This window comes from Microcebus murinus, chromosome 4, assembly GCF_040939455.1.
Source record: "Microcebus murinus isolate Inina chromosome 4, M.murinus_Inina_mat1.0, whole genome shotgun sequence".
NCBI lineage: Eukaryota > Metazoa > Chordata > Mammalia > Primates > Cheirogaleidae > Microcebus > Microcebus murinus.
This window is the reverse complement of record NC_134107.1, coordinates 13,866,350-13,872,773: the sequence shown is the minus strand read 5'-3', so window position 1 is coordinate 13,872,773 and position 6,424 is coordinate 13,866,350.

The following is a 6,424-nucleotide window of genomic DNA, read 5'->3' as shown; positions in this document are numbered from 1 at the left end:
TATATAAAACCTACTAAAAATCCAAGTAAAGTAGACCTTGACAATCATTCGCTTGGTCTCTTTTCTTTCTCTCGCTCATCTCTTTCAGGCACGGTCCCCCTCGCCCCCGCAAGTAACAGAAGGTCCCTCGGGTCAGGACAGTAAAGCTTTTAAAAATGTAAAACTTTTTCTTAGCATGAAGGCTGTAAAAAAAATCAAATATATGTTGAGGGCTGTGTCTGGCCCCTGGGCTGTAGTTTGCTGACCTCTGTTGTCTGTGCTTCCGGTGCATGTGACATCCATTTCTCCAGGACAGTGACGGTTTGCACAGCTTTAGCTTCACTGCATGATGCCCAGTCTCAAATTCAGCAGGTGGAAAATGGAAATTTCATCTTCTCAAGCAAGCAAGTGTGTGGGCACCTGCTTCCTAGGGAAAGCGACATTCCTGTGGTCGCCATGGGACCTGAGCCTTCTGCTCCTCCCACCCCTTCCTCCTTCGTTCCAGATAGCAGTGAGCAGTGTAGGTCAGGTGCCCGTCAGAATGAGCCAGGGAGGTGGAACCAGTCAGGTCAGAGGCTAGGTGGGCAGTTTGGGTTTTATTCTACCTGTAGTAGAAAACCAGTGGAAGGGGTGAAGCAGGGTGGTGACAAGTCTGTGCTATGTTCTAAAAGGATCACTCTCGCTGCTGAAGACCTTAGGGGGACAAGAGGGTGGACCAGGCAGACAGCTCTTGAAGGGGTCTCATGAGAGTGACAGGGGCACCCACAGCTCCAGCCACCTTGCACCTGGGGATGTCTCTGAGCCACCCCTGCTCTCATCCCCATGCACATCTGTACCCCATTTCTGCAACCTTTTCTCCCCATACTAGTGAACGCAGGTCAAATATCCTGCCCACTGAGAATCCTTCCCTGGCTAATTCCTGCTCCCCTACCCCCAAACCTCCCCAGTGGCCTCACTTCATATGACTTGATGATAACATGTGATGCATGCCCTAAGTCCCTTTCCTCACTGAACTTCGGACAACACATATCTTCAAGTTTTATCTTTTTTTTTTTTTTTTTTTTGAGACAGAGTCTCGCTTTGTTGCCCAGGCTAGAGTGAGTGCCGTGGCGTCAGCCTGGCTCACAGCAACCTCAAACTCCTGGGCTCAAGCGATCCTCCTGCCTCAGCCTCCCGAGTAGCTGGGACTACAGGCATGCGCCACCATGCCCGGCTAATTTTATATATATATATCAGTTGGCCAATTAATTTCTTTCTATTTATAGTAGAGACGGGGTCTCGCTCTTGCTCAGGCTGGTTTTGAACTCCTGACCTTGAGCAATCTGCCCGCCTCGGCCTCCCAGAGAGCTAGGATTACAGGCGTGAGCCACCGCGCCCGGCCCAAGTTTTATCTTTATAGTTCTGCCGGCCACTGGCCATTGAGGGGGCATTAAAAGAACGTGGCACTGAATCTGCTATCTGTCAACCACCCTGAGATCCGCAGGACAGATGCCACCCTGACCCTGGCGACTAGCAAACAGAGGGCCACGTGGAGGAACTCACAGGCTGGGTCACCAGGAAAGCAACGGGTCACAAAAGTGCCTAAGCAAAAACTGGAATCCAGAGGTCATGTGGCGTCCTCAGAAGAGCGAAGGCAGGTGGGGATAGAGAGTGGAGTGGCTGCAGGGACAGTGGCTCCCGGGGCTGGAACTGCTCTAAAATAGAAGCTGGAACACACCTTGCTGTTGCAGAGGATAAGTCTCCCTTATCTCTCCTGCAGCATTAACTGCCGTCAACTATGGTTAGTGGCTGACAACCGCCTCTGCCCCAAGACATGAGCTAGGAGGCCGTGCGCCTACTCAACATGAGTTCTTGGCTCCACTCCCACCTGTTCCCCGGAGAAGTTGCGACACAGAGAGATAAATTAACTCATAATAAAAGGTGAAGCCACCCAGTTCACTGCCGGGGTAGAGGGAGAAGGGGAGGAGGGAAGTCGAGCTGGCTGCAGCGGGGTGGGGGTGCCGATGGGATTGGGAAAGGATAAATACTATTTTTCTCATTGTAAACAAATTATTCTACTATTTATAATAGAATAATGTGTTTTATGAACACACAGCAGATTATTTCAAGGTGGGCTAGACCAGTGCTATACAAATTGTGTTCCCAGGATGGGCACCGATTTTCCATCAGTTGAATCTAATAATGAGAACGGGACTTGTATTTTGTAAGTCTTTTAAAATATTTCATCTTCCCAGTAATTCCTAACGCACTACACAGAAGTGTTGCTTTGTGATACACTGGCAGTAAAGAAAAACAGCCTGGTTCTTCAGCCCAGAGATTTTGGGAAGCACTGAGCCCAGTTTGGGGAGGTGTGGTGGGGTGAAGAGGCTGAAAGACTAAGAACGGTGTCCCCTGGGAGAGGTGGCATTTGGACAAGTGAGGGTGAGGAGAAACATTCCCTTTCCCTCAAAAGTTCCCTGAACAATCCACTCACAATAAAGTAGATGAATAAGAGAAAGATTTATTTACCTTGCACAGGAGGAGAACCACAGAGTGATTATCTAATATTCCAATGGGGTCCAGAAATTTATAGACCCTCCTTTTAGAGGGGTGGGGGAGACGAGGAAATAGAGGGCAAGGAATGGTTGCTAGGGAGGATGAAGAGATACTTGGGAGGATGAATGGATGGAGAAACAGACTGACTTGGAAATTGACGTGAGAGACACGTATTATACCTCAAATGATTTGGGCCGGTCTGGTTCCATTCTTGATCTTCTTTCCTGCAATATACTGAGATAACAGGGAGGGGAAGGGAAGACAATTGTTTTCTTTTTGGTGGGTCTGTCTGGATTATGCAGATAGAGGGAGAACTCCTTCCGAAGCCTGTTGATTTCTAAGGGCCTTTAGATTCAAAATACCCTTTATACCAAGGAGTCATGTTTTGGGGTGAAATTTCCTGAGCTCCTTCAGACGTCAGCCCTATAAAGGGAGTAGTGGCAGAGCTGGACAGAGAAGCAGCTGCGACCATAGACCAGAGGCTGTTACAAAGAACCGAGAATGGACAGCTGGCCCTGGGTGGTCCTAGACAAGCACTGGACTTCCTCGTCTTTGTCCCAAACTCAGCACCAAAAGAATAAGTCTGAGAGCAAGAGGGTGTGAGGAAGCAGGTCTCCCCCTTGCTCACCTCCACCCAGAGCTTTCTGGGCAGGGTTGAAGGGAGATCCGGATCAAATGAGACTGATGTTTTTAAATGCAAAAACCAAAATGAGACTCTAAGACTGGGTTCACCCTGGGATTGCATCTACCTAAGCATCACTGTGGAAGTCAATCTGAAATTTTCTGGATTGTGCTGGGGAAATTCTGATGCCTCGGGCTTCGGTATTGTGTGCAGGAGGCTGCCTATACCAGAAACCAGTTGAACCACCTGTGAAGGAAATACAGGACACACCCTGCCTCTGTAGGAGAGGAAGAGAAACAGTCTTTAAGGAGCTTAGAGCCCAGCTGGGAAATGGCACTGAAAGTGACAGATATCAACAGTGAGAACAGACACCAACAAAGCCAACAGACTTCTCAAGCAGCCCGTATTTTGGGTTCAAACTGACAGAGAGATTGCTGTGTAAATTAGAGTCTTCTTTGAAGACCACACAGAGATGGATCTAGAAGCGTGGTAGAAGTTTACTAGAGAGAAGCCATATGTTTGTTTTGTTTTTTGGCTAGAAGGCAAAGGAAAGAACACAATATTGTCAAACTGGCCAGAATGCTAAAGGGCTTCTCTGGTAATGGAAGCACATGAAGTGACTCAGGACTGTATCTCAGAGTTATTCACACCCCAGGCAGTTATAAAACCAGATTCAAAGAGCAGCCTTGGTGTTGCCCATAATTGCACAGAGCTGTGATAAGGAAGAGTTTCTTGGGAATTAAGATCAGCCCAGCAGGGTGATAACATCCCTGGTTATAAGTAGTGGAGGAGAAGCAGGAACCTCCAGTATCAAGGAGACAAGTCAGTGCCACCATATGCAAGAAGACAGGCAGTTCCTGTCCCCAACAGGCAGAGGAGGCCCACTCCTCCTCCCAGACCCTCCTTAGGTCAGCGTGACCTGCCCCCAGGGTCCCCAGCCTGCTGGGATACCTGGTCTCCTACACTAGGCACCCAGAATTTTGAATGCCTAGCAATGCACGTTGAGAGAAAATGTGGGTGACCAGAAGGCAGAACTTTATTCCTGTGCCCGGCAAAGGGGTCCCCAAGCAGAGGCCAGGCAGCTCCCCACGAGGCAGAATCCTCAGCCTCAATTGTCATATCACCTAGGGCTTTTTTTTCCCCAGAACACTCTTGTATCCTCCTCCTGTTCATTGGCTAAACCTCTTGTTTTCTGGGGAAAAGGCGGGGTGGTTCTTTTTCATTTTCAGAGATCCTCAAGCAGGAGATACCTTAAATCGGGGACACAGCCAGCTCCCTGGCTCAGCCCTCAGGCCCGGCCAGTCCTGCAGGAGGCTCCAGGGCCCTTGGCGCCCTGCCCCTGAGGGTCCTTTGCTTATTCATTTAGTAAATGTCAGCGTGGAGAGTCAGGCCGAGGGTGCAAAGAGCACAGCCCCACACTCCAGGCAGCACTGCTCACCCGGCTCATGGCTCATCCTCATCCTCAGCCTGGCTTGGCTGCTTCCTTCCCCCACGATGGCCGGAGACCAGGACCACCCCGGGTTCCTCCTTCCCTGTTGGGCTCCCATCCCGGCTCCTTTCCCAATCCTCCTCCCCGAGCCGAGCCGCCTTACTCTCACCTCTACAACTTCTCAAATGCAAAATGTATTTTTCTTTGAGACAGAGTCTCACTTCTGTCGCCCAGGCTAGAGTGAGTGTCGTGGTGTCAGCCTAGCTCACAGCAACCTCCAACTCCTGGGCTCAAGCGATCCTTCTGCCTCAGCCTCCCGAGTAGCTGGGACTACATGCATGCGCCACCATGCTCAGCTAATTATATATATATATATATATATATATATATATATATTAGTTGGCCAATTAATTTCTTTCTCTTTATAGTAGAGACAGGGTATCACTCTTACTCAGAGCTGGTTTCGAACTCCTGACCTCGAGCAATCCGCCCGCCTCAGCCTCCCAGAGTGCTTGGATTACAGGTGTGAGCCACCGCGCCCAGCCTCAAATGCAAAATGTTAATAATGAAGAATACGGGTGCTGGCCGGAGGGAGGTTTCTTAACGCGATTCTCTCTCCAAAAGTTTCCAAAACAGTTAAATTTAGCAAAAGATAAATAAATAAAATTTTTCAAATTGGCACCTTCTGCTCTGTTGCTCGCAGAAGCCGGGCTCTCCCCACCTCTTTGGTCCCTGCCTTGCCCGCCGCAGCCCCAATACGCCACCAACCACCTTCGCGATTAGCCGATGTTCTTCCCTTACCACTGCCGTGGATGGCAGCGCGGTCTCCTTCTAGACAAGAGTTTAAACCGCCTTTCATTTAGATGTGAGACAGTTGGGCACTCGGCCAGCCATGCTTTACCCTGGGCGGAGGGTCAGGACCCGGGTTCCAGCCCCAGCACAGACGTGGGGACAAACTACTATTTCCTCTGCTTCTGTTCCATAAGAATGAAATACACAAAAACACCACTAGCCCCGGCCCAGGACTTTCACTTTCAAAGGGATTTGAGGAGTTTTAGCAACTTATTTGAACTTCAAAACAGCCCCTGGACGGCAGCACGGCAGGTTTCAAGATTATTTTATCCCGGGTGTTCTTGGCAAAGTATGAACTAAGCACCTTCCCCTCCCGCCCCTTCCCAGAGGAAGGCTGACACACGTCCGGCTCCAATAAATTAACAACTTCATCTCAACTGGCTTATTTGTCTGTAACAAGTTCAAATGGCAAAGCAAATAGAGAAGAAGAGAAGCCTTGTAGGAAGAGGGAAACCAGACACATATTTAACTTATTAGGACATATTTTTAAAGGTGTGTATTTTTAATTTATTTTTATTTTTTGAGACAGAGTCTCACTTTGTTGCCCAGGCTAGAGTGAGTGCCGTAGCATCGGCCTCGCTCACAGCAACCTCAAACTCCTGGGCTCAAGCAATCCTCTTGCCTCAGCCTCTCAAGTAGCTGGGACTATTGGCATGTACCACCATGCCCGGCTCATTTTTTCTATATATTTTTAGTTGGCCAATTCATTTCTTTCTATTTTTAGTAGAGACAGGCTCTCGCTCTTGCTCAGGCTGGTTTAGAACTCCTGACCTTGAGCGATCCGCCTGCCTTGGCCTCCCAGAGTTCTAGGATTATAGGCGTGAGCCACCTTGCCTGGCCCCAAAGTAATTCTTAATATTAATAGTAAGAGTAAACAATAGTAGTAAAATCAGTACAGAATACTTATTATATACCAGGAGCAGATAAAGAGCTTTTCTCATTGAATCCGCACCATGACCCTGTGAGATGAATGGAACCCCCTTTATACAGGTGAGGAAACAGACCCT